Below are 26120 nucleotides of genomic sequence, written 5' to 3' on the forward strand. Positions count from 1 at the left end.
AGAGTGCCCATTTCTCGCCATCCTCATCAAAACCAGACGTTCTCCTTTTTTCTTTTTAATTGGGGAGTGGTGTGTTTTTCCAGGGCCAATCAGCTCCAAGTCGCTGGACCTCAATCCAGTTGTGGAGGGCGCAGCCCAGCCCCAAGTCCAGTCGCCGTTCTCAATCTCCAGTTGCAGGGGGCACAGCCCACCATCCCAAGCGGGAATGGAACCGGCAACCTTGTTGTTGAGAGCTCACGCTCTAACCAACTGAGCCATCCGGCCGCCCCAGACACTATCCATTTTTTAACATGGCCAAGTGATGGTCAATGTTTCCTGGGCTTTTTTATCTCACCATGTAAATTTTGCTTTAATCAATAGGAAACAATGAAATTTGTAGCTGGCCAAACAGATGTTAACAGATTTTCTTTTTCATATTAAACAGTTGTAAAGTAGCACAAATTAAATGCAATCCTATTAAACATCTTGAAATAGATTTTGAACCTTAACATACATCGTTTTGAGGAACGTCCTCATTAAGAGTATTTCCAACTCAGGCTGGTTAAATACACACATGTACAAAACGATCTTTATCTCATCACTTTTGTGTTGTTTTGTGTCCTACTGCTCATCAAACAGAACTCCTTCCCCAGGAAAGTCCCATAGAAAACAACGGGTATGTTTTCTTTCTGCCTTGAGGTGACTCTGATTTATTACACATTCACTTAAATGTTCATTGTCGCATCAGAGCAACGTCCTACGCACGTCAGGGAAACTGATTGGCCTGACTGCACCTTTCTTATATTCATAGAGATATATTCATATTCATATTACATTCTCATATTGATATATATTAATCAAGAAGGTCTATAAAATCATTTCATTTACCTTTTGCATTGTTCGTATTTTCCTCTGAGAATTGCAAATGTACAGTAAAATTCTTCAGGTTCCAATAATGGCAGTTAAGAAAAACTTTATTTTGCATAATGAATTAAACATTTTTTTAAAAGACAAGAAACTACAGAGCCTGACTCATATTTATATGGTTAAACTAGTTCAAGAAAATAATCAAAGATGAAATTTAAAGGTTACATGTATATAATTGAGCATGTATACTGCTTATATTGGAGAAAAAAATTTAGGTCCTTATTTTTCCCCATGACAAAATTATTCTTTAATTTTTTTTTATTTTTCAATCACAGTCGACATACAATATTATATTACTTTCAGATGTACAACATAGTGATTAGACATTTATATAACTTACAAAGTGATCTAGTACCAATAAGTCTAGTTCCCATCTGACACCATACATAGTGATTACAATATTATTGATTATATTCCCTGTGCTGTACTTTACATCCCCATGACTGTTTTTATAACTGGCAATTTATAATTCTTAATCCCTTCTCTTCTGGGATTTTAAAATTATTTGTCTACATCAAACTGCCTGTAGGTACCCTGGCCACCTTGCTAGCTGACTTTTTCCATCTCCATCCATTTGCTCAACAAATACTGACTGAGTACTTAGCGCACCTGGTCCAGACAGAGAGCACGACGACACCAAAGGAGGGCAACGCACCTACCTCATGAGATGACCAAGGGGTAGATGAGCTAAGTAGTTAGCAAAAGGCCTGCTTTATACCCAATAAGCTGTCCTATGTAAGTTGAGAGCTTTATAAATAAACACAGAATATACATTTTATAAATACAGAAATGATACTATCACTACGTATGACATTCATTGTCACTATACATATGATGATACTATTACATGTTATTGTTATTATTTTTAGCCATAGGGCCTTAGAAGTCACTTCTCCTCTCTGACCCTTAGTTTCCTCATCTGTAAATGGCTCATGCCACCAACCTCACTGCACTGTTGAGAGGATGGAGTGCTACGATGTATTTATGGTGGCTGGCAGGCATGGAAGCCCCAGTGAGGCCAAGACAGCCTCCACACAGGTCCTGGGGGCAGCCTCCTCCTGCTGACAGCACCCAGCTGAGATCTGGCACTTGGAGCCTTTTGCTGACATTCCACTCTCTGCAGCTGTTCCCTCAGCACTGTTACCTGACACAGGGCTACTCAGTATTCGGTGTGGAATTAACCCCTAGTCAACGGCAGAAAGTGAAAGCATTCACACAAGACTCTACAAAGTGGAAGAGCAAAGAAACAGTTTATTAAAGTTAGGACAGAGAGAAAAACGTCCATGGCAGTGTCCAAAGATGGCAGCTGCCACGGGTGGTAAGGAGAGAAACACCGGTGTGTGTGTGTATGGGTGGGGGGAGATGGGGCTCGCTGGGGACAAAGTCTGATAGGGACAGCTGCCGAGACAGAGGGGTAAGAGAAATCCTGGCAGAAAGGAGTTTGCCAGTGCAGTCTGATAGAGCACTGCACCTAGCGTCAGGTTAGCTTTTTCTCATATAGGAAAGGGGGAGTCAGCCAGGCAGGTTTGAGGGCTGACATGGTTTCCTGGGATCTGGTCTGCTTGAAGATGATGTTATCTCTGGACTCTGGACTGGGCTTTGGCCCTTGCTACCTGGGGCTGTATGTCACCAGTAAAAACTGCAAGGGATGTAAATTGGATTCCAGTGTCCGGGCACCTGAGGATTAAGAAATTGCTCTTTTCCTATATACGTCAGAGGGGTAGTAGATTGGGGGAGGGAGGTTATCACTTTGTAAGGGGTATAAATGTCTAACTATTACATCGTTTTGTACACCTGACACTAATAAAAAAAAGAAAAAAGAAATTGCTCTTTTCAGGTTAGGATTCTGTTAATTAATGAGGTATGGGTCGCCTTGAGAAAGGGAACAAAACAGAGTTCTTAAGTTAATCAGTGAGGGGAGAACAAAGCAAAAATGACTGAATATTAGGATGGATCAAACTGCAAACAAACTAAGTCTAATTGCAGGTGGCTAGATAGCAAGCTATGCAGTGAGTCAAACTGCAAACTAACTAAGTCTAACTGGGTTATTGATTTACCGAATTTCACCCTTACACTCAGCACCCACCAGAAACTTTCTTTTTTTTTTCATTTCCGTTATTGGAAAGCTCAGAGTTGAGGGATGATGATCCTCTATAAGCCACCCCTCAACTCCCCTCGACTCCACTCCCCAATGCAGCCGCGGCAGTTATATTAGTGGCCAATGGCTCAAGGTTTACAGCTGACGGCCAACTAGCCACAGCTGATGGGCATCTACTACCCGAGCCAGCATCTTTCCATGTGAGGCTGAGAGCCTGGAAACCGCTCTCTGGGGCTCTGTCCCCACAACAGGCATCTCCCAGGCCTTCAGCCTGGAGTCACAACAAACACTCCGCTAACCATATTTCTCTGGATCAGTACTCTATGTTCCTCCCTGTTCTGAGCCCCAAAGTCTGGGCCTGGGCCTGCCTCCTCACCTCTTCCCTCACAAGCTCAAGGGGGGCGCATCCTGAGCTAGAGTCTTGGGGCCCACTGACTCCCTCACCCACCTGCACTTCCACTGCGCCAGCAGGGGGGCCACTTGGCCACCATCCTGCCAGAAACTTGTCCCCCTTCACTAGAAGCCCTTCCCAGGGAAGTGCTGAGACTCTGGCCACTGATTCATATTTTGTGTTTGGTTGAGATGGTAGCAAGCAAAAAGAAGCTTTTTCCCAATTCCTATTCTATCATAAGTGTTTGTATTAGTCAAGCCAGCTAAAAATCAAGGAGTGGGCATTGATTGGTTTATATAATTGAAAGCCCAAGGTAAAGATTCAGGTATAGATGGATCCTGTGCTCTACTATCCCCAGGGTTTTGTGGTTTTGTCTTTCTCCATCTTGAAGATCCCTTTGCTTTCTTCTTCTTCGGTAGTTTTATTCTCAGGCAAGCTATACCCATGTAGTGGCAACAGGGCTGCCAGCATGTGCAGACTCATATAGGACGTCATGCTTGTGGGCTCAGTAAGAAAGAGGTCTTGGCTGGTCTTATTCCTTTCCAGTCTGTGATGAAGGACTCTGATGTCACATAGACATCACACACACCCTCAGATCCCACATATACGTGCAGACATCACACACACTCAGAGGTTTCCCATGTACACGGCACACACATTCATGCATTACCAGCACAGTCAGACATCGCACATTCGCCCGACACAGATGTGACTCAGCTCATACACACTTGGAGCTTTCTCACTTAGCTATTACAATTATGCAAATGTCCACCCTCTAGGGCTAACTCATTCAGATTTAATTTATATGCCACGTTTTTCAGGCACACGCGTGCATCTCGCATAAAGCAGGGTGCTCTAAATCTGGTGTGTAACAAAACGAAGGGCTCTCATTCTCCTAAAATAGTGCAGAGTCATTGTAAAGATTAAATACATTAAAAACACTTTTTTAAACTTTCTATTATCAAAAGACACAGACTGAGAAAATACTCACAATATGTATATCTGAGAAAGGACGTAGTTAGAATATATAAAACACTCTTAAAAATTAATACTAATACTAAGGCTCACTTCACATCCACTAGGTTGGCCATAATAAAAGTAATTTTTTAAAAAACAAACAGAAAATAACAAGTGTTGGGAGGATGTGGAGAAATCAGAACCCTCATACATTGCTGGTGGAGATGTAAAATGGTGCAGCCACTCTGAAAAACCGTTTGCAGTTCCTCAAAAAGTTAAACAGAGTTACCATATGACTCATCAGTTCCACTCCTAGGTAGTATCTACCCAAAGAATTGAAAACAGATGTTCAAACAAATACTTGTACACAAATGTGAACAGCAGCAATCCTCACCGTCACCAAAGGTGGAAAACACCCAAATGTCCATCAACAGATGAATAGACAAACGATGTGTGGTCTACACATACAGTGGAATATTAATCATCCATAAAAAGGAACTAGGACACGTGCTACAACATGGATGAACCTCAGAAACATTATGCTAGTGAAAGAAGCCAAACACAGAAGGCCATATATTGTATGATTCTATTTATATTAAATATCCAGGATAAGTACATCCATAGCGACAGAAAGCAGATTGGTGGTTGCTAGAAGTTAGGAGGAGCTTAATGGTTATGGTGTTTCATTGTGGGGTGATTAAAATATCTTGAAACTAAGCAGAGGTGCTGGTTGCACAATATTGTAAAAGTATTATACGATGCTACTGAATTAATTGTACAGTCAAAATGGGTAATGATTAAATATACATTATTTGAATTTCACCTCAAAAAATCGATAGTAAGGGCGCTTGGGTTACCCCTGCAGTGCCGCCCCCAGGTCTCACCAATGCCACCGCTGCTCCCACCCCTTCCCTCCCAGTGGGCACCCACAGGGCAGAGTACGAGTGAGTACCTCTTCAAAGTTGTCCTTATTGGAGATTCTGGTGTTAGAAAGAGTAATCTCCTGTCTCAATTTACTCAACATGTGTTTAATCTCAAAAGCAAGAGCACTGCTGGAGTACAGTTTGCAACAAGAAGCATCCAGGTTGATGGGAAAACAAAAAAGGCCCAGATAAGGAACACAGCAGGGCAAGGATGTTACTGAGCTTTAGCATCAGCATACTGTGGTGGAGCTGTAGGCGCCGTACTGGTTTAGGACATTGCTAAACATCTCGATACATATGAAAATGTAGAACCATGGCTGAAAGAACTGAGAGCTCGTGCTGGTAGGAACAGTGTTAGAATGCTTGTGGGCAACAGGAGTGACTTATGTCATCTCAGGGCAGCTCTTACAGATGACGCAAGAGCTTTTGCAGAAAAGAATACATAGTTTGTCATTCACTGAGATATCCGCTCTAGACTCTGCAAATGTAGAAGCTGTTTTTCAGACAATTCTGTCAGAGATGTATCACATTGTTTCCCGGAAGCAAATGTCAGACAGTAGTGAAAACGACATGTCTCCAAGCAACAGTGTGTTCATGTTCCACCAACCACTGAAAACAAGCCGAAGGACCAGTGCTGTCACAGCACATAAGGCATTTCTCTTTTCCCCAGAAGGCTGTGTATAGTCCATTTCCAAGGTCTGAGATTTAAATATATTTGTAATTCTTGTGGTTAAAAAAAAAACACTTGATAGTAAGAAGGCAAATAATGCAGTTTGCAAAATAGGCAAATTATTTAGACAGATGCTTAAATAAAAAAGATATATACGTGGCGAAAAAAAAGCACATGAAAAATGCTCAATATCATTAGTCTTCAGAGAAATGTAAATTAAAGCCACAATGACAGGCCACTTATACCTGCATGAAAATAGCTGAAATCAAGACTGACAATGCCAAATGTTGATGAGGATGTGGGGGAACTAGAACCCTCCCACATCACTGGTGGGGATCTGAAATGGTACAACCACATTGGAAAACTGTTTGGCAGTTTCTTATAAAGAAAACGTAAAACTACTGTAAGACCTAGCAATCCCACTCCTAAGTATTTATCCAAGAGAAGTGAAAAAATGTCCATCAAAAAGCCTTGTACATGATTATTCATAGCAGCTTTATACACAGTCTCCAAAAACTGAAAACAACCACATGTCCCTCAGCCAAGGAATGGATAAAATGGAATACTGCTCATGGATGAATGTCAAAACATTACATGAGTGAGCGGAGACCGACAAGAAAGACTCGATACTCTATGATTCCCTTTACGGGAAATTATAGGAGAGGTAAAACTAACCTATAATGACCGAAGGCAGACCAGTGGTTGCCTGACGCCTGCTAAAGGGCAAGAAGAACTTTTCACAGTGACGGAAAAGTTCTATTGTGTCATGTGGCATGATGGTGGTCCATTAAATAATTATATTTATTTTACATTCCACATCTATGAAGTTTATTTTTAGAAACCTGCCTGGACCTGAGGTGCAGATGCTTTGTCCTACACGCTGGTTCCTGTGCACTTGTCTGTACTGGTTTCCTGCCTCATGCCCTCTACGCACCCTCCCGCCAGTTGGCCACGTTCGTGCCTCCATGGCTTTGCCCATGCTGCCTGGCATGCTCTTCCTCTCCCTTCACTGCTTGCTGAAATCCTGCCCCCACTGAGGTCTAGCTCTGCAAAGCTTCCCCATCCCACCTGCTTCCCCAGCATAAGACTTTCACTTCTCTTTTGGCACCTAGAGACATAACTTGCTGCTCAGGCCACCCATGGTAAGGCAGTGACCAGGGGAAGGAGAGGGAGGTGTTGACTGGCCAAAATAACTCTCCAGAAAATCCACCAAAAGAGCGATTTTTTCGGGAAAAGAAACGAGACCATCCAGCAGTGTGTGAACGCACACCTCCAGCCAGGGATCCAACCGGCCGCCCACGTGCACAAGGAGAGACAGCCTTCCCAAGATGACCGCTCTCTATATATGAATCCCTCCCCGGGAAGTTACCACAAAGTTTAACAGGAATTCAGGACTACAGAGTTAACAAGGGGCCCAGTTCCACCCATAGTCTTCCCAGCTCTGTAGTTAATCATCTTAAGATACCAATTCATTTTTATCAGAGGCCTTTGGAAAACTCAAAGTTGGCCTCAGTTGACGAGAGGCTGGAATGTGACAGACCCAGAGCTGGGGGCATGGACGGAAGGTACAGTAACCACCTCTTCAGCCCACTGTCCAGTAGGACGGTGAGGAGAGAGACCTGGGCCTGGGAGGAGAGTGAGGGAACAGGTGAGGGGGCAGGAAGCACAGGCCCAGACTGGGGTACTCAGAACAGCCAGAACAGGGGCTCCTGTTGATTCAGTCTTTGAGCCTGAGAAGGCAACTGGGATGGTGTACCATTTAGGACACAGCTGCGTGTGACAGAAAACAAAATCAGACAGACATGTATTTCTCTCTCATATATGGCAGCTTCACAAGGTCTCAGAGACTCAGGCTCCACCATCCCTAAATATTAGGTTCACCCCTGTGATTCAACATAGCTGCCAGAGGGGCAGCGGATGGCTCAGTCGGTTAGAGCTCGAGCTCTCAACAACAAGGTTGCCGGTTCAATTCCCGCATGGGATGGTGGGCTGTGCCCCTGCAACTAAGATTCAAAATGGCGACTAGACTTGGAGCTGAGCTGCACCCTCCACAACTAGATTGAAGGACAACGACTTGGAGCAGGGCCCTGGAAAAACACACTGTTCCCCAATATTCCCCAATAAAAATTAAAAAAAAAAAAAAAAAGCTGCCAGAGCTTCAGACGTTGCAACTCGCATTCCAGGCCAGCGGTTGAAGGACAAGTACAAAGAAGAGCCTCTTCCTTTTAAGGAGACTTTCTTGAAATCCCAACACTTCTACTTACGTCTTGTGAAAATGTAGCCCCTTGGTCATAGCCAGCAGCACAGGAGTTGGGACATGAATCTTTGCTGAGCTCATTGCTGCCCCCACAGAGCATCAGCAGTGGCTTTTAAACTTGAGCGAGTATCATAATCAATTAGAGGGATTGTTAAAACACAGAATGCTGGGCCCAACCCGAGTTTCTCATTCAGGGAGAATCTGAGAATCTGCATTTCTAACACGTTTCCAAGGGAGGCCAATGCTGTCTAGGAGCTCTGACTCTAAGGAGGAAGGAGAGAGGGGGTGTTGGGGAGCTGCTAGCCATCTCCATCACAGCCAGGGAGGGGCCCAAGCCATGTCCCATGAAAGACCGCTAACAGCAGTAAGACCTTCTTTCAAGGTTTTGCCTTTGCATGCTCACACCACGTCCCCTACCAAATACATAGACAACGCTCCCACAGATCGCAGAAAATGTAACTGTTTGCTATAAGATAAAATTTGGAAGGATTTTTATGATTTTGTTTCTGAAATCATTTGGCCACAAGAAATTCACTCAACTTATGATTGGTTTCTAAGTAGTCACCTTTCATCTTACATTATGGGGAATTCTTGCAAAGTGAGAAAATCTGAGCCACATGTTTTCCACTGTCCTGAAAAGTTTATGAACATTAGATTTAATGAAGAGGAAATTGAGGGATTTTGTGGGCATTTAAATATTTATTAAGATTGGGGTTTTTTTAGTTTCTGATGTAATTTTAAAAATTTAGGTCTCAAATGTAAATGAAGTTAAATGAAGTCCTTGAAATAGTCATAAACCCTGGGCTTGGTGCCAGAAGAGCTTGCCAAATCAAGCAACGCTCTTGCTGGAAGTTAGAGGCATGGACCTTGCAGTGGGTCTTCCACCTATAAATCACTGCAGGGCTGTCCCATGGGAGGGAGCAGCCGGCCCAGGCCAGAGGCCAAGGCTGGAGCTCGGGCCAAGACAGAGGCTGCAGGGAAATAGGTTCCATCTCAGCCTCCGGAAGCTCGGCAGAGCTGCCAACAGAAGGTCTGTGCTATCTGGGGAGGCACCACTGTGGGTGGAAATAAGGGTTCTGCTGCAGTAACAAAGGAACTCAGAATTATTGTTGGCTTACACCAACAAAGAATTCTTTCTCACACTATGTGCCCACTGTGTGTCATCTGGGAGCTCCAATCCGCATCTCCCACACTTGATGACTGGCCCCGCCTGCAGAAGGAGCCCTTACGTGGGACACTGCCCATCTCATAGCAGAGGAAAAAGAGAACTTTGCTAATTATGCATGGACCCTTAATGCTTCTGCTGGGAAGTGACACGTGTCACTTTTGCTCACATCTGACAGACTCTCTCCTTGACCAAATTCTACTCAGGCTCCTCTGAATTGTTTTTCAACGAGGACTCGACTTTTGGGCTTCTGTGTTCGTCTCTGCAATGTCCAACTTTAGCAAGAATTCTGCTAAATCAGTTTAGTCAGAACTTGATATCTGATCACCCTGGATATCTGATCAGGTTTCTCAAGCCCTCACCATCACCCAGGTGTGTCTTACCCCTCAGGCCTGCTTTCAGCAAGACTCTTGTTCAGAGGGTTTAGCCAGAATCCTCCCAGCCCCTGATGTTTCCTCTTAGTAATTTTCTATCCACTGACCCCCACCCTGCTTCTTGGTTATAAATTCCCACTTTTCCTTATTATATTCAGAGTTGAGCCCAATCTGTCTCCCCCACTGCAAGACCTCATTGCAGTAGTCTCTACCTTTATTTCGTTGGCCCCTCTTGAATAAAGCCTGCCTTACAGTTTTTTAACAGGAGTCATAATAAATAATTTTTAACACATCCATTGGCCAGAGGAAGTCACATGGCTAACCCTGCTAAGCAGGGAGGAGAGTTCTCCAGAAGGTGGCAGTGCAAACTTGTAAATAATAACACAATCCTCCACCATTTTCCTCTGACAGGGAAATCAGGAAGCAACTTCCTGTACAGCAAACCCCACCTAGACAGTTGTCTTATCTATTAGGTTTCACACAACCACATATTGGCAAGGGGAGAGAGGTGAGGGCAAGTCATTGCCTGAGGTCACAGAGCCAGGAAGTGGCAGAGCCAGAGTCCCTTCTCTCTCACCCATCTTTAATCAATCCATCCACTTGTTCCTAGTGGGATGCGGACATTTCTGGTTCACGTGCCCACTCCTCAAGCCAATGTGGAGGTCACCTGACTCAGCTTGGGGTGAGGGGTGGGGGGGATGGGTTGGGTCACAAAATCTCTCTGTTGGTGCAGCCCATTTGTATGAGACCAAGATTACCTACCTCAGATTCCAAAGGCGTTTTATGTATGAAACTTGATTAGTTTGCTTTTTTAAAAAATCATTTTTTATCATGTATTTATCTGGAAAGAAACCTGCAATGGCTTCCAATTTCCAACCTAGGAGATCTAGTCTGACTTCATCATTTTGTCAGCCAGCTATACTGAAAAGCAGTGCCAATTTCCCTTGAGGTATGAAAACTGGAGTCTTACTGGAAGGGGAACAGTGGGTACTAGGGAAATGACTAGCAACAGCCATTGACGTTTACCACTGTGACACGCTCTTCTTACTGCCCCTCCTAGGAACTCCTGCACTAAGAACAACGCCTGGTTCGATAATAAATGCCATGGGCTCCCCGAAACATTTTATTTCCCAGTTTCCTTGCAGTGGGGCTGTACGACCGCATTCTGGACGATGGGGTGTGAGTGATTTTGAGGCTTGGCCCATAAAAATCTCCCAGTCTCACAATGTCCAAGAAAAACCAGAGCTTGGCAGTGGTTAAAGTGGTAAAAACAGGTTTTACTCAGGAACTGTTGCAATAGGGGATAAGAGGCCTCAGCACAGGACTCGGCTCAACTCCGAATACAAGGAACAGTGGAATTTTACAGCCAAGCAACAGCGCAGGGGTCAGTGGATGGAAAATGACTAAGCGGAAACATCAGGGCTTAGGGGGGATTTTGGCTAAACCCACCCAACTGGAGTCTTGCTCAAGGCAGGCCAGGTGATGGTCATCACTTGAGGGATGGGTTGGTGAGGAATTTGGTCACAAATCCAGGGTAATCAGGCATGGAGGATGGGGGACTCGGGCTACACTGACTGAGCAGAATTCTTGCTGAGACAGCTCTTTGAGGACACGTCCAAGGACAGGACCAAGTCGAGCTCAGAGGAGCCTGACTAAAGTTTGGTCAAGGATAGAATCTATACCAACAATCTTCCATTAGATCCTTATTTTTAAACACCAGATATAAAGAATATTTTGGGGACAGTTGAGAAAAATTGAAAATGGAGTGGATGTGAGATAATATAATAGAATTTTTAATTTTTTGCATATGGTAATGTCTTTTGGGTCCTTATTTTTAGAACATGCATGCTTAAGTGTTTAGAGGTGAAAAGTTAGCACAAGACCACAGGAGTGGGTTTCAGGTTAGGACAGACAATCAAACGCACAATATACAATGGCTCATCCAGAACCTAATTTACTTAAAAAGGATACAGAACAAGAAGCACAGCAGCAGCTGAACAGAACTTGGACCCTCACATAGATTTCTGTGACCTTAACACTGCCTATGGGGCATGTTCTAGTTGCAGGTAACTTCAGCAAAGGGAAGTCACTGGTTGCAGGAGGAGGTCATCAAGAGGATGTGACCAGGCAATCAGAGGCTCCTGACCCCCTTGCCTGTCCTTGGAATGTACATTTGCACACACCCTTCCCAATGGGAGTTGTTCCAAGGGAGCAGCCTTGAAAGAATAAGGTATTGTTGACACCATCTGGCAGTACACATGCCCACCGTGTTTCCCCGAAAATAAGACCCAGCCGGACCATCAGCTCTAATGCGTCTTTTAAAGCAAAAATTAATATAAGACACAGTCTTATTTTACTATAATATAAGACCCAGTCTTATATTATAGTATATTATATATAAGTATATAGCATATTAAATATATACTATATATAGTATATTATATAAGACCGGGTATTATATAATATACTATAAGACTAGGTCTTATATTAATTTTTGCTCCAAAAGACGCATTAGAGCTAATGGTCCAGCCAGGTCTTATTTTTGGGCAAACACGGTAGCCCCCATCTTGGCTTCTGTATAAACTTCTAAGATTCTGGAGGGCAGGTTCAGAGCTCTACTCATCTTTCAGTGCCCAAGACAAGCCTGTATGCACATTCCCGTGGTTACTGAACCTGCCGCCTACCAATCTGGAGTGGACTGCCTCTTTCTTCAGTCTGTCCTTGCCCTCCACGTACAGGGGCTGGTTTGTCAACCAAATTGGTGAGCCAGCCAGGAGGCTGAAGAAGTAGGCCTTGGGAAAGAGGCATCCTCGGGGGAATTCCTGAGTTGGCCATCGACCTCTCTGTGGGGAGGGGTGGCCACTGTGTTAGATTTTGTGGACCGCTGCGTGGATACTGGGATGCTCCGAAAACGATGGCTACTTGAGAAGCTGCACTGTGGTGACTGTAAGAGACTGTTAACACAAGGACTGCCACTTTCCGGTTAAGATAGGGTTAACAGCCCTGGCAGCCCTGAGCTCAGGTTAGCATGAGAACTGCTACTTTAAAGTCAGAGTAAGATTAACAGCCTTGAGCTCAAAACAACCTAATGGCCTTGCTGTTAGTTCCAAGATATGGGCATAGAGACCAGATGTTTTGTCTCCTGGTCTCCTGATATGGAAGCTTTTGAAGCATATCTATTGTAAACCCTTTGAAGCATAGCACAACCTGCGCTCCCTAAGACTTTAGAAATTACAAAATGTCTTAATTATGTGAGAATTGAAGTCCATACTGTACTCCCTGAGACTTTAGTGCTTACTAAGCACCTTAGAACTGCTATAAAAACCCTTAGCTTTGTAGGCTAGGGGTCCTTGTTAAAACCCGCTGCGTCGGGCAGAGACGGGGACCCCAGCTAGCTGGAAATAAACCTCGCTGTGTGACTTGCATTGTCGTGTGTGTCTCTGTCTTTCTGAGGGGTGAAAGATTCCCGGACTTAACAGTGACGAAGGGAAACAAATGACAGCCACGGTGGGCCATTTGGCTGGCCACCGATGTCCCAACTCTCACCGTGGAGCAACATGTTGTTATGCTGCTGGGAACACCACGCCGCCTCACGCCTGGGAAAGGCGATACCTACTGGAATTTGCAATGAGACATCCCACCAGGATGGGTGAGCTATTTTGCACCCTGGGCGAGGGGGAACTACTCAGTCTCCGCTGGGGTCCCATTGCTCTGCAGCAAGCCAGACCTGTTGAAATGCATTATACCAGGAATAGAACACACAGCCTTGCGAGACGGGGAAGGTGCGGGGCCTGGTCTGGCTTGCCCCGCCCCCGTCCATGTCCTGCCGTGGCCCACATGGGTGGTATGCACAGCAGGTCAAGTAGGCAGGCTGCCATCCTCCCTCTCCTCAAGGCCAGGTGGGCATGTCCTGTGTCCCACTGGCACAATCTTTTGGCGGCTGTTTTTGTCCCCATCGTTGGCCTGGAGGACGTTATAACCCACACAGAAACCCTTGCTAAGTTCACCCAGCAAGACTTACGTGAGAGCTGGCAAAGCCTGTCCTTACTGAACATTAAAATGTCTCTAATGAGGAAAGCCGCCCTCCAAAATCAGATAGCCTCAGACATCATTACTGCCACACAAGGAGGCACTCTTCCATTATCCAGAGCGTTGTGCGCTCAGACCTGCTGAGTGTGCTAATGTATCGCCTTTATTAAATCACATGAGGACGCAAATGAATGCCCTGAGTGATGCAACCCTGTGCCTAAAGGGCTCAATAAAACAGCAGTTTAAATCATGGGGTTCTTGGTGGAAACAATTATTACTTATTTTGGGAATCACTGTGTTAATCTGTGTTTTCTCCTGCATGCTCATATACTATTGCTGTGGTATCTGCCTCCAATACAGTCATATACCACCAAAAACAAGCCACCTCCATGCTAATGAAAGCCCTTGCTGACCACTCAGGGCACGCTGTGGAAGACGGAGGTGTGTCAGCGTGTACAAGCCGCCACGCGGAGCGCAGTGCTGGAGGAGATCACGGAGGAGACACGACCACCAGTTGACCCATAAGCTGGACCTTGGCGATTGGATGCTTCTCATCTCCTCCCCTGTCTATGGAATGTACATTCCACTCACCGTTCCCAAAGTGGGAGCTGTTCCAAGGAAGCAGCCTTGAGAGAGTCAGGTGTTGTTGAGACCATCTGGACTGAGTACACGACCGAACCCAGTTAAGGCCTCTATATAAACTTAAGATTTTGGCGGGCAGGTGTGGAGACCTGCTCATCTTGCAGCCACATAATACAAGCCTTCTGTGAAGTTCTCTTGCTTATTGAACCTCCCACCGACCAATCTGTCATGGTCTACCTCTTTCTTCTGTCTCCCCTTGCCCTCCACATATGGGGGCTGGATTGTGAACCAACAACTGGGTCTGGGGTCCCCTGCTACTCGGGTAACACTTTAAAGGTAAGTGGCTACTTCCCATTCTTTGGTAGAGCTACAGTCCACAAATTACAAGTCATACCAGGAATAACCCTGACAGTGGGCCAAGGGACATTCTGGGGTCCCTTTAACAGCACACAACAGGTCCTGCAGGAACCCCATTTAAATTCATACCAAAAATCAGATGGTTGAGTCCGAAGTGGGGATTCACAGTTCAGCTGTGGAAGCTTTCCCTCTAGTCATGATGTCTGCAACTATTTTTGAAGTGACTTAACAAAAAAGTAAAAAAAGACCAAAAAAGGAAATAAATCAAGGTGCTAACAATGATTGAATCTAGGAAATGAGAAAGTGAATGTTTACCAAACCATTCTTCCAGCACTTCTGTAATTGAAACTTTTCATTACAGGAAATTGGGAGTGAAAAATCTAAAATAAAGGAATTCACATCTTGCTTTTATTTTCTGTGGGGTTTACCGGTCAGTTAGTTATGATTGTTTAAAGCTCCCTGCTGTGAAGCCAGAGTATAGACCCCTCCTGATTCACACAGCACCCCTTGATCTCCTGATAGACTATCAATCTAGCTCTTCCTCCAATCCAAGTGCTAATTCTTCTGGAAGCACATACCATCAGACTCTTTCTGTTGGTTCCTTTGTTTTCAGGGCACATAAATAAACCAACAGAATTGCCTTAAACAGAAAGACAGAGACAGAGAGAGAGAGAGAGAGAGAGAGAGAGAGAGAACGCTTTCCCCATATAACTAAATAGTTCTAAATTCTATTTCAGATAAGTTTGACCCAGAGATCAATGAATGAGACCAGGCCTCCATTTCTCTCTCTCCATCACTTGGCTAGTCTTCCTCGTGTGGCTTCCATTTGCACACAAGTGATTCAGTGGTGGTCAGTAGCTTCTGGAGCTGCCTCCTTCTTGAGGGGCATTCAGCAGCCTTTGTCCTATGTAGTATTCGCAGCGTAAGTCCCAAGGCTTACTCCGATTGGCCAGGCTTAGTCACATGCCCACCCCTGAACCAATCATTCAAGCCAGGGACTGGTTGGGTGTTGTAGTTGACAGAGTGACCACGAGGTGGAGATGGAGAAGTGTGAAGCCAGTCTCCAGTCTTTGGGGAATTTTTTGTTTTGTTTTGTTTTGTTAACTTTTTAGTGAAGTGTAATGTATACATGGAAAAGAGCGTCTGTCATGCCGGGCGGCCTGCGGGGTCTCAGCTCCTGCTCCCCACATAAGAACGCAGGACATGGTGAGGCCAAAAAGGAACACCCACGGAGCCATAGATAGGGGAGTCATACCACTATATTCTCCCTGGCGGCTGGGTTGGTGACACAGGAAGCAGGAGCCACACTGTCAGCAACCTGCCGTCCACTTCTCTCTGCCAACCAACCTCACTTGCTAGCTGCAATCCTCTCTTGCCAGCTCAGCCACCATCCTCTTGCTAGCCCCCATTTGCTGCTGGCGTAGCCACCGCAGTTATGTTAGTGGCCTATGGCTCACTGGTTACAGCTGACGGCCAACTAGCCACAGCTGATGGCCATCCAATCGCAGTTGATGGCCGTTTACTACCCGAGTGAGCACCTTTCCACGTGAGGGCGAGAGCCTGGAAACTGCACTCCTGGCTCTGTCCCCACAGCATCTTAAGTGAGTTTTCACAAACTTATAAAACCAGTATCCATCTCAAGAGATAGAATATGATCAACGCCTCAGGAATTCCCCTTGTGGGGGCAGAGCCCCAGAAAGTAGTTTACAGGCTCTCGGCCTCATATGGAGGAGTGCTGGCTCGGGTAGTAGATGGCCATCAGCTGTGGCTGATTGGCCGTCAGCTGTAGCCATTGAGCCATTGGCCACTAATATAACTGCTGCAGCTACGAAGGATTGCCGAGGAGAGTGGAGGAGAGTCGTCGGTCGATCGGTTGCAGAGAAAACGGATAGCAGGTCGCACGTCCAGTGAACCCAGCCTCCAGTGAGACCGTAGTGGTATGACTCCCCTACCTATGGCTCCGTGGGTGTGCCTTTATGGCCTCACCATATCCTGCGTTCTTGTGTGGGGAGGGGGAGCTGAGACCCCGCAGGCCGCCCCGCACGACTCCCCTCATGCCCCTTTCCCTCCACTCTCCCTTCCTCTCACTAAGATAACCACTCTCCTGACTTATAGCACCATAGATTGGTCTTTCTTGTTTTGTCACTTATGTTTATGGAATCATAAAGTATGTGCTGCTTTTGGGTCTGGCTTTTTAAATCAACATTCATTTGTGAGTTTCATCCGTGTTATCATGTGTTTTTGAATGAACAAGGTTGTTTTCATGTTTCTGTAGGTCCCACATTCATATGTTTGATCTACCATCGACTGGCATTTGGGTAATTTCAGGTTTGGGGCAATGATGACTAGTGTTACTATGAATCTTTTACGTATCTTTTGGTGGATACACACACACACACACACACACACACACACATTGTTGGGTGTGTGTCTACGGATGTACTTGTTGATCCACAGGTTGTATTATTGGGTTAGCGTTAGCAGATACACCAAGCTGTTTCCAATGCAATTGAACCAATTTACACCCCATGCTGGTGCTGCAGCATTCCAGCTGCATTGGGTATTTTCTGTCTTTTCTATTTTAGCCATTCAAGTAGGTCAGACTTTGTTTGTGTTTTTTAAATACAGCTTTATTAACATACTGTAAATTTCACCTATTTTTATATAATTTTTAGTAAGTTTACAGAGTTGTTACCAACGTGAATCAATTTTAGAACATTTCCATAACTCTAAAAAGCTCTCTCATGCCCATTTTAGCTTTGTTTTTTTACTGTGTCATCCTGTACGTAGTGATAGGAATGTACTCAGGTGCAAGTAAAAGAAAAGAAACCACCCAGAGTGGCTTCACTCAGGTATTTACTCTGAGCGCCCCTCAAAGTGACAGCAGTGCTGCAAAGTATGACGTGGAAATAATGACTTGAGGATGAAGCTCTAGTTCAGATTCCAGTTCTGAGGGTCTGGCATAGAGGGTGTGACTTTCTGTCTCCAGGTGATGCTGATTCTGCTGGTCCTCGGACCGTACTTCTTGTAGCCAGGTAGTTCTAGTTCTCTGTTGCTGTGTGACAAACATGCACAAAAGGGAGCGGCATAAAACAACCATTTTGTGCTGTGTATCATGGGTATCTGAGTTGACTGGGCTCAGCTGGGTGGTTCTCCTGTAGAGTCTCTCGTGTGGTCGCAGTCAAATGGTAGCTGGGCTGGAATTTTCCAAAGGCTACTCATCTTGGCCATCTGTCTGACACCTGGGCTGGATGGCTAAAACTAGTGGGGGCTAATCAGGACTTAACCTCTCTCCAAGCAGCTTTGCACATGGCTAGCTTGGGTTTCTTCAGGATAGTGTGAGTTCTGACATTGGCAGCCAGCTTTCCCCAGAACGCGTGTTCTAAGAGACAGGAAGTGGAAGCTTCAAGGTTTTCAAGGCTCCAAGCCCAGAAATTGGCACATTACCACTTTCTAGGTATTCTAATGGTCAAAGCAGTCCCACAGCCCACTGGAATTCAAGGGAAGATAAAAGCCCTAAGTAGGAGGGATTTTTGAAAGATTTGGGGCTAATTTTAACCCTCCAGAAAGGTTCTGATAGATTCCTCTGGAAGGGTCATAAGTACACTGCTCACTGAGTCCTCGCATCTTCCTCACAGTTCGAGTTCTTGACATTTGGTTTTGCTGTAGATCCAGTCTTTGGGATTTTGGTACGCTACCCTGGCTGTTGGAATTTGGGGATATTGAAATATTATACCATCACTGCTATCAACATCCAAAAATCTTCCCTCTGTTTAATTTGTGTGTGTGTATGTGTGTATGTATGTGTATATATATATATATATATATATATATATATATATATATATATATATATCTATCTCCAAAATACATATACATATTTTAAGAAAGGAAAGGAAAATTAAAATTGTAATAATACATACCAATAACAAAAGATGAATACAAGTCACGTTTGACTTCTGCAATTACAAGAGGTGCTCAGAGTGGATACCATCAGTGTAATTTTAATACAGTTTTTTCCTTTCTTAAAATGTGTATACATTTTTTGGCACCCTCTGTGCATATATATATTTATATATATTTATATAATTATAATTATATATTTTTAAATTCCTGAGGTGATACAGGTCATCAGCTATGTGGGAGCCACAGGGCTCATAGAAACTGTAGGAATGTTCTGGCCAATCAGCTCTCATCTGCCTTTTGGCTGTGTGACCTCAAGTGACTCAAACTTTCTGAGTTTCTTCATTTGTAAACAAAAACACTATCTTTGAGAAGGTGCATTATGAAATAAAGGCATTTGGCACATATTAGACACTCAAGAAAGAATAGATATGAGAAGAAATTTTAAAACAAAATGGCTGCTGGCAGATGAAGACAAAGATGAAGATTGGAGGTGTGGGTGGGGTGGTAAGTCAGGGCCATCTTTCTAAAGTAATTGGTAATATTTAATAAGAGCAGTGCAACTTTTCATTTCCTTTGGTCTGAAGCTCAAAGTGTGTCTGCTGGGGAATACAGGTGTAGGTAAATCAAGTATTGCGTGGCAATTCCTGGAAAACAGTTTTTTTGTGTGGGTTTTTTTTTCCTGTTATAAAGTGATTTTATTAAATTGATATGGACATACTGTAGGTCAAATACTATTTTCCGAAGATAACAATTATGGATTTTAAAGCTCGACATAAAATTAGTAGCTTTAAAAGTGTCAGTCATATTCCCCAGTAACAGCATGACAAAATAACCCAACTATGTAAAAATATAAAACTCTAGGACTAACTGGAAACTCAGAAATTGTTTCGCCTAATATCCTCATTTTGTGAGAAAACTAGACTCAAAGGTTAAGTGATTTGCCCAAGCTCACATACCTATTAAAGCTAGAAATCAAACCAATTTTTCCTAAAACTAAAATTCTATCAGTGATGTTTCAACTGGCTCTCTACCAACTAAAAATCTAGGCTTTTCTTTAACGCTTCACGCTACTGTGACACGAGTGCTAAGACACTACAGTAAATCGTAGTCGAGGAATTCAGGCCTGGAACGGGCTTTGGCCAATAACTGAGCCGCCCTCTCTGTGAAAAGGAGGGAATGTGTGAGAAGTGACCCCCGGAGGCTTGTTCACAGGTGTCTGGATTCAAGTCCAGGCAGCAAGCAGCCAACCCCAAGTCCCACTTCTAGCTTCACAGCCTGCCCACAAAATTACGTGCTCCTTTCAATCTCCTTTATGCACTGAGGTCTTAGTTACACAGAAACCCCTTCCAGTCAAACAGAAGAAATTATTTCAAATGTGGGGAGAAAACCCAGCTTTGTTTCAGTATTTCCATGACAATTCTGGGGAGTTCATTTCCAACCTGACAGTGGACAGACACCCCTAACAAGATCACCCATTTCAGAGTTTCAAAAATCCTTAATTTCCCCAAAGACTTCCTGAGCAAAAAGGACATGTGGGAAATCAATAAAAACAGGAATGAGAAGAGAAACAAAGCTAAGAATTAGATGCTTTTTGTTGTTGTCATTGGGGACTTTTGGCCTTCTAAACATTCCTTGAGTTCCTCCACATGAGTTTTTAATATCAATCTAGCGGAAAAAAAAAAAAGGCCTATAAACGCGCTACTGATCAGCTCAGCAGTTCCCCTCCCACCACTTACACATCACATCTGCCACCTTTCTGTCCCCCATGCGTGGCAGCTCCACCCACTGCAGCATGTGCTCTGCCCGCCGGTGCTTCTGGGGCCCCGCTCCAGTGCCGCGCCTCCGAAAGGCCTTGCCTGACCACTAGCTAATGTTGCCCCACCCCCTCCCCACCCCCACCCCACCCCACCCCATCCATCTAAATCATCACCCTAGTTTATTTTCTTCATAGCACTTAATCACTACCTGTGGGGGCAGAGCCCCAGAAAGCAGTTTCCAGGCTCTCGGCCTCACATACACAGGTGCTGGCTCAGGTAGTAAATGGCCTGTGATTGCATGGCCATCAGCTGTGGCTAGTTGGCCGTCAGCTGTAACCAGTGAGCCATTGGCCACTAATATAACTGCTGTGGCTACGCTAACAGAAAAATGGGGGCTAGCAAGAAGATGGTGGCTGAGCTAGCAAGAGCGGATTGCAGAGAGGTGGATGCCGCCAGTGAGAATATAGTGGTGTGACTCCCCTACTTATGGCTCCGTGGGTGTTCTTTTTGGCCTCACCGTGTGTCCTGCGTTCTTATGTGGGGAGCGGGAGCTGAGACCCCGCCGGACGCCCTGCATGACAAAACTACATTATTCATGTTGACTTGCTTAGCGCCCGTCTCCCCCACCAGAAGTCAACTCCATGAGCGGGGCCCTTGTCCGCCTGACTCAGTGGTATTCCCAGCAGCCAGCAGTGCCTGGCACATAGGAGGTGTTCAATAAATACTTGCTGAATGAATGATTAAAGAAAAGGTCAATTAGCATAGACATTCATGCCTAAAAAGGAACTGACACACAATCCTCGTCGGAGGGTATCGAGGACTCCTACTCGTTATTGCCCAAAATGACAGAAAAGGAGACTAAAGGTTGCGACTCCTACCACCCCCTTCTCCTGTGGTCTCCCCGTAGCCAGTACATAGCTCCACGTGACAGAAGGAGCCCGAGAGGGCAATCTGAATGGAGAAAGTTCTAACTTTGCTTGCTTCTTCCTCCCTGCTATTTATATTCAGCTAATTCCAAAAAAATTCAAGTTAAAAATATGCGATGCAGCCACTAGAAAAGTAAGTCTGACTAACAGAGACGCAGTGATTAGCAGAATCCACAAAGTTAAAACAAAAGTTCAAGGGCATGTACGTCTCTAATGATTTCTCTGAGAGGCCAAGTGAATGGAAATGATGAGTCACCTAAAATCTACAATGAAATTGAATGCCATCTAGGAAGGGGTAGATATTATGGGTGTTTTGAGGACAGATGGGTAGAGTGGGTTCAGCAATAGTGGGACCTATGGAAAGACACGGAGGGGCTGAATCGAGTGGAACCTCAGAAATACCAGAACACTCTCAGTGGGAGCTGTCCGTTTTCTAGTGCAGTAACCGGTATGCTCGAAGCAAAAGGGGGCTGTGAGCTCCCGATGGGGGAGCACCTGGGTAACTGTTGAGTAAAGCATCAACAGGTGACACCGGAGGCTGTGCAATGATCATGGTTTCCTGTGCTGTGTTTCAATTACTGAGGCATCGTGCCAATCCCAGGAAACTCACATCCACGTTTTTGTGGATGGGAAATGCTGGGACCTCACAGCCTGTCTTGGGCAGACACTAGAGGGATTCCAGATTCAAAGTCAAGTTGTGGAACACACTTGGCATGAATCAAAAAAATCAACCTCTCATATGCCTCTTCGACAAGAATGTTCTGCTGGAGCTTGCTGTAAAAATTTTTTGGGTCAATGCAGGTATTTACAGGGTTTGCTTCCTAGTGGCACTTACGGGTTTTAAGATTTTTAACTCTTAGCAAGACGCTTTATATAACTGATATTTTGAGATGGTTTCTCTCCTTTGTGTGCACTCTCTGATGGATGCAGAGGCTGGTGCTCTGGCTGAAGGCCTTCCCACACTCATAACATTTATAGGGTTTCTCTCCTGTGTGGACTCTCTGATACACGCAGAGGCTGGAGGTGTGCCTGAAGGCCTTCCCACACTCTTCACATTTAAAGGGTTTCTCTCCGGTGTGGACTCTCTGATGCATGCAGAGGTTTGAACTATTACTAAACCCCTTCCACACTCGCTACAGACATAGGGTTTCTCACCTGTCTGAACTCTCATGTGAATTTGAAGGTGTGAGCTCCGATTGAAGGCTTTGCCACACTCGTAACATTTATAGGGCTTTTCCACTGTGTGGATTTTCTTATGTCTGTTAAGTTTTGTTGTAGTACTAAAATCCTTACCACAATCATCACATTTATAGACCTTCTCTCCTGTATGGTCTCTCCAATGAATGTGAAGTTCTGATATGTGAAAGAAACCCTTATCACACTTGTCACACTTATGGGGCTTCTCAGCAGTGTGAATTTTCTGATGCATAAAAAGATCTGCTCTCTCAGATAAAAAATCCCTACACATGGGGCACTTGTAGATCATTTTTCCTATTTGGTACCGTGACTTAGAGGAGAAAATTTCCTTACCACTACTGTAGCTACAGGGTTGCTATCTCATCAAGTCTCTTATTTGGCCATTTTGGCAGTTTATCTCAGGCTCGCTCTATTCGGTAGGTTTAAGGTCGGCCTAAGCTTTTCCCTGCCTGTCTTTCTATGGAAGGCTTCTTCCTGCACAGTGCTCCTCACGTGGTATTAGTACTGACTATAAAGTGGCGCTGACTTCCACAGGAATTCTGTAACTCGTTAACACAGAACTTTCTTGTAGGGCCTGAGTTGTCAGCATTCCAAGGGGCTCCCAAGGCACAAACGTTTGTGTTTTTAAGCCCCTAGAATCTTCTGCCTGCCTCTAGAACAGTCTCAGACTTCTCACTTCTAGGAAAAGGACTGCACGGTGTCCCTTGTCATAGAGAGTGAGATACTGCGTGCTGGTCTCGATCCCCTGTCAGCTCCCCTCGAAGAGTCAGTGGGACATTCTGCCTCCTGGGTCCTCCGCGTCAGACAGGAGCCTTCCCAGGAGGCAAGCTCCTTGGGTTCCAAGTACGTCGCCTTCCTCCTGAGGATCCCTGCACAGGTATCACTCACCTCCTTTTTTGATCTCGAGAAAGAAGCTCTTATCTTCCAGAGAGGTGTCTCTTGGATTTGCAGGTCTGTGTGAGAATCCGGCCCTTGTTATGGTCAAACAACGGAGGCGTCCAGAGGCAGCGGCGTTCTGCGCTGGGTGCACGAAGGGTTTCTCATCGCCTAAGTAGGATGCTCGTAGGGCTCTGCTGGGACGCGAGGCTCGCAGGGCCCCGCTGGGACGCGGGGCTCGCAGGGCTCCGCTGGGACGTGGGGCTCGCGGGGCCCCGCTGGGACGTGGGGCTCGCGGGGCTCCGCTGGGACCCGAGGCTCGCGGGGCTCGGCTGGGACCCGAACGGGCTCGCGGGGCTCCGCTGGGACCCGAGCGGGCTCGCGGGGCTCCGCTGGGACCCGAGCGGGCTCGCGGGGCTCCGCTGGGACCCGAGCGGGCTCGCGGGGCTCGGCTGGGACCCGAGCGGGCTCGCGGGGCTCCGCTGGGACCCGAGCGGGCTCGCGGGGCTCGGCTGGGACCCGAGCGGGCTCGCGGGGCTCCGCTGGGACCCGAGCGGGCTCGCGGGGCTCCGCTGGGACCCGAGCGGGCTCGCGGGGCTCGGCTGGGACCCGAGCGGGCTCGCGGGGCTCCGCTGGGACCCGAGCGGGCTCGCGGGGCTCGGCTGGGACCCGAGCGGGCTCGCGGGGCTCGGCTGGGACCCGAGCGGGCTCGCGGGGCTCGGCTGGGACCCGAGCGGGCTCGCGGGGCTCCGCTGGCGGGGCTCGGCTGGGACCCGAGCGGGCTCGCGGGGCCCCGCTGGGACGCGAGGCTCGCAGGGCTCCGCTGGGACGCGAGGCTCTCAGGGCTCCGCTGGGACGCGAGGCTCGCAGGGCTCCGCTGGGACCCGAGCGGGCTCGCGGGGCTCCGCTGGGACCCGAGCGGGCTCGCGGGGCTCGGCTGGGACCCGAGCGGGCTCGCGGGGCTCGGCTGGGACCCGAGCGGGCTCGCGGGGCTCCGCTGGGACCCGAGCGGGCTCGCGGGGCTCGGCTGGGACCCGAGCGGGCTCGCGGGGCTCGGCTGGGACCCGAGCGGGCTCGCGGGGCTCCGCTGGGACCCGAGCGGGCTCGCGGGGCTCGGCTGGGACCCGAGCGGGCTCGCGGGGCTCGGCTGGGACCCGAGCGGGCTCGCGGGGCTCGGCTGGGACCCGAGCGGGCTCGCGGGGCTCGGCTGGGACCCGAGCGGGCTCGCGGGGCTCCGCTGGGACCCGAGCGGGCTCGCGGGGCTCGGCTGGGACCCGAGCGGGCTCGCGGGGCTCGGCTGGGACCCGAGCGGGCTCGCAGGGCCCCGCTGGGACGCGAGGCTCGCAGGGCTCCGCTGGGACGCGAGGCTCGCAGGGCTCCGCTGGGACCCGAGCGGGCTCGCAGGGCTCGGCTGGGACCCGAGCGGGCTCGCGGGGCTCCGCTGGGACCCGAGCGGGCTCGCGGGGCCCTGCTGGGACCCGAGGCTCGCAGGGCTCCGCTGGGACCCGAGCGGGCTCGCGGGGCCCGGCTGGGACCCGAGCGGGCTCGCGGGGCCCCGCTGGGACCCGAGGCTCGCAGGGCCCCGCTGGGACCCGAGGCTCGCAGGGCTCCGCTGGGACGCGAGGCGCTCCGCCGCCGCGCCGGCGCCTCAGCCGCCCGCCTGGTCAGCGCGTCCAGGCCTCTCTCAACACAGTTTTGATCTAAACCTCAACCTTTTATGACCAAGACTATCCAGTACCAAAATGAACTACATACATTCCTAATCTGGGAAACAGCTGGACCAGGACGATTCCGTGCCTTAGCACCAATATACTGTCGAGGGTCGGCTGCAGCTATAATTGGTTGTGATTACCACAAAAAGAAGAGTCACTTTCAACATGAAAGAATTGAGTAAAAGAGCTCCAACAGCACAGCCCATCTATTGTAGTTGCCATTGCAGGAAATAAGTGTGATCTTACCGATGTAAGAGAAGTCATGGAGGGAAAGGCTAAGGACGTCACAGACTCCATCCATGCAATTTTTGTAGAGACCAGTGCAAAAAATGCAATAAACATAAATGAACTCTTTGTAGAAATTAGTAGACGAATTCCATCCACAGGCGCCACCCTGCCACGTGGCGGAAAGGGCTTCACACTCTGAAGACAGCCTTGAGAGCCAAAGTGGAGCTGCTGGAGACTGAGCCTCAGCCTCTGAGTCCGTGATGAAGTAAGTGGTCCTGGAAGCTAACAGGAGGGTGGGAGCTCCACTGCCAGGTTTCATCTAGTCGGTCTGGGGTCTTCTTCATGCAAAAGAGTCGCAGAAATTGACCACCTCTGTTTCCTCTTTGAAGATTGCAGCAATAATATTTCTGCCTGTGGCCTTTTAGCATGTAAAGACTCTCTCTGGTGCACAGAGGGACACATCATTGGCTTTTGACCTTGCTGAACAGGGACATGTAATTGTATGGATGGCAGGATTAAATTGTTGAGTTTTGTAATCAAGACTTTATGCAACATTTGTAAAAGGAAAATGAGCATTTTCATGGTTCTTGAGGGAAAAAAAGACCTTGTGGAGATTTTAATTTCTTTAGTTTCCCATTACCACCGTTACAGGGAGTTGCATCATTTAAAAGTGGTAGGATATTGTTACACGGAGGGAAGACAGTTATTATTTGAAGCTAAAATGGGTTATTTATAGGACTTATGGAAATGATTTCATCCCTGCTATCTCCAAAGCACTTTTCATTGAACGTATTAACCCAAGATACACA

The 26120-nt window shown here is 46.9% G+C and overlaps 2 pseudogenes; both read left to right on the plus strand.

The window, feature by feature from the left end:
- The first annotated feature begins 5238 nt into the window (after positions 1-5238).
- On the plus strand, positions 5239-5925 carry LOC109459354 (ras-related protein Rab-11A pseudogene; annotated as a pseudogene).
- Positions 5926-7499: 1574 nt separating this feature from the next.
- LOC109459353 (ras-related protein Rab-22A pseudogene) lies at positions 7500-25564 on the plus strand (annotated as a pseudogene).
- The last annotated feature ends 556 nt before the right edge of the window (positions 25565-26120 follow it).

The sequence above is a fragment of the Rhinolophus sinicus genome, chromosome 12 (assembly GCF_057876585.1).
Source record: "Rhinolophus sinicus isolate RSI-liver-muscle chromosome 12, RSI-T2T, whole genome shotgun sequence".
In the NCBI taxonomy this organism is placed as follows: Eukaryota; Metazoa; Chordata; class Mammalia; order Chiroptera; family Rhinolophidae; genus Rhinolophus; species Rhinolophus sinicus.